Source organism: Mustela putorius, unplaced genomic scaffold, assembly GCF_011764305.1.
Source record: "Mustela putorius furo isolate JIRA1106 unplaced genomic scaffold, ASM1176430v1.1 tig00000174_pilon_pilon_pilon, whole genome shotgun sequence".
NCBI lineage: Eukaryota > Metazoa > Chordata > Mammalia > Carnivora > Mustelidae > Mustela > Mustela putorius.
The window spans coordinates 3,125,240-3,128,388 of record NW_025421304.1 but is presented as its reverse complement, the minus strand read 5'-3'; positions in this window follow the sequence as shown (position 1 = coordinate 3,128,388).

The window sequence follows — 3,149 nt, the reverse complement described above, 5'->3', positions numbered from 1 at the left end:
CCCTCCCAAACCCCCTCCCCCCCAGCAACCCTCAGTTTGTTTTGTGAGATTAAGAGTCACTTATGGTTTGTCTCCCTCCCAATCCCATCTTGTTTCACTTATTCTTCTCCTACCCCTTTTACCCCCCATGTTGCATCTCTACTTCCTCATATCAGGGAGATCATATGATAGTTGTCTTTCTCCGATTGCCATCAAAAGAAATGAAATCTTGCCATTTGCGACAACGTGGATGGAAATAGAGGGTATCCTGCTTAGCAAAATAAATCTATATCTTTTTTTGAAGATTTTATTTATTTGATAGAGAGAGAGATCACAAGTAGGCAGAGAGGTAGGCAGAGAGAGAGAGGAAGCAGGCTCCCTGCTGAGCAGAGAGCCTGATGTGGGGCTCGATCCCAGGACCCTGAGATCATGACCTGAACTGAAGGCAGAGGCTTAACCCACTGAGCCACCCAGGTGCCCCTCATCTGTATCTTTATCTGTATGGTGGCAAAGCAGAAATATACACGTGTAAAACTATACTGTGCTCTACACATAAGATTTATGTGTTTAACATAAGTTCTATCAACATAAAAGAAAACTAAAGTATCTGTTTCTGAATGCAATTACTCAGTTCTGATATGGATGCCTATTTCTGGGTCAAAGTTGTACTCTTGATCCCTGTTAACTTTCTAGTAGGTTTGATGTCTATAAAATAAGTCCAACTCTTTTTCTTTAAACAAATTCTTCCAGGTGAATTTTAGATCAATTTTTCAAATTCCTTAGAAAAATTCTATTGGAATTTGGATTTTTATTGGAATTATGTCACATTCATATGGTTTATTTGGAGACCATTTATATCTCTACAATATTGAATCTTTTCATCCAATTAACATGGTTCCTTTATTCAGGAATTTCTGTCAATTTTTTAAAGTATTCTTCATGTAGGGCTTGATTATTTTTGATATATTATTATGTATATTATGTCTATTAAGTAAATATGGCTTCTGTTGCTATGATGGAAGAAATATGTGCCCTATTACATTATGTAATCATTGACTCATTGCTGGTATGTTAAAAGACTTTTTAAAAGATAATCTGGCTGCTTTGCTGAACTTCATTCATTTTCACTGAACAAAGGGCTATAGTTTTTCATTTCACTCTTTTAACTTCTAGGTGTAGGTAAAGTATTAAACCTTTTCTCTATCATATGAGAGGCTGACTTTTTTTTTTAAGATTTATTTATTTATTTGACAGACAGAGATCACAAGTAGGCAGAGAGGCAGACAGAGAGAGAGGAGGAAGCAGGCTCCCTGCTGAGCAGAGAGCCCGATGCGGGGCTCGATCCCAGGACCCTGGGATCATGACCTGAGCCGAAAGCAGAGGCTTTAACCCACTGAGCCACCCAGGCGCCCCGAGAGGCTGACTTTTGGTTAATTTTCTATGTTTTCCTGGAAACAGATAAAGATGGTATGTGTCAACTATGCTACTAGGCAACATTGTTTATGATAAAAATGACCCCTGGTTTGTAAATTTTATCTGGACTGGGAGTCACCACTGCCTTGGGTTCCTTCTCTAACCTGTAAGTTCCTTGCGAGGACCCCGGAAGCCATGCCTTTGCATGAGAGATCTTGTTTGCCAGGGGGCATGAAATTCGGGCAACTTGTGCATCTGCCCTGAGTAGATCTTGTCTTCTTGTGCCTGGGCTATGTGCTGGATAAACTGCTCCAAAGATTCCCACTGTTGGAATCAGCTGACACTGCCTTGCTGCATGTGTGGCTCCTGTCCTACGCCTTCTGAATAGGCCGTGTCGTGTGTGGCCTCCAGTAGCCTTACGAGTCTGCATATTAGTCTGAATCAAAGAAGACCTTCCCATGGCATCAAAGAGTGAGGTTAGTAGGGTAGACCTTCAAACCCTCCATTTAGTCCAACCAATGGAATATATGGGCAGAGGAAATGCTAACAAGGTTCTGTATGTCTGGGTGGAAGAGTTCTTTTACTCATTTTCTGCTGTAGAAAATTTGGAGGCACGGGGCAGATGCAGGTTGGAGTAAAACTAAATTCATCCTGAAACTGCTCACATCCATGAAAGAGACGTGGCCGAAATTCCAGCTGGGTGGCATGGATGTCTAACTGAGTGGGTATTGGAGGGGGGGAGGTGCGCAGGCAAGAGAATGAACTCGAAGACCCCATACTTGTAGTGGGACTGCCACCTGATAAATGAGTTGGAACAGCCATCTCCATTCAAACTTTAATCTACGTGGAAGAATGTTCGAGAGCACCCAAGCGAGCCAAGGGCAAAGACAGACACATGGCCATGTGGTGGACAGCAGGTGCAAGCAGGGCTACAATGACAAGAGGGCTTGGAGCCATCAGGAAAAAGTTAAAGAAAGTTTTCTATGTGTGGAAATGGGAAATCCCAGGCCAAACCCAGAGTCTGACAAAAGCGGTGTGCCTCAGTGGATTTAGTCCAGCACTGGAGCCTGACATGTGTCCTCTGCTGCCATCTAGTGAAAGTTAATGGGAATGCAAACAATTTCTAAGCCCCAGACGCGAGATTTTTAAAGCAGTAATTTAAAGGCCAAAGGTGTACTTTAAGCATGGTTAAAACCCTTTGATTTACACAGCATGTGGCGGTTGGGGGAGGAGGGCAAGATTTCTTTTCTAAAAAGTTTAAAGTTCAGTGTACTATGTTATTTTTGTTTAAAATGACCATGAAATATTACTTGATGTAAAATTCCTTTCAGAATTCCCTGAGCAAAAAGGGTATTATAGGCACTATAAAGAAAGATGGCCAAAGACCATTCCAGTTGCATAGGGTATGAAGTGGACATCCTTACCCCACTGGGTAAAATAAATTCTGGTGTTTGAAAGACGTGCTAACTTGTCCTTTTTTTTTTTTTTTAAGATTTTATTTATTTATTTAACAGAGAGAGATCACAAGTAGGCAGAGAGGCAGGCAGAGAAGCAGGCTCCCTTCTAAGCAAAGAGTCTGATGGCGGGCTTGATCCTAGGACCTTGGGATCATGACCTGAGCCAAAGGCAGAGGCTTTAACCCCTGAACCATCCAGCCCCTGTCATTTTTTTAATTAAAAGTTTTCAACGGGCGCGCCTGAATGGCTCAGTGGGTTGAGCCTCTGACTTGTTCTCAGCTCAGGTCTTGCTCTCAGGGT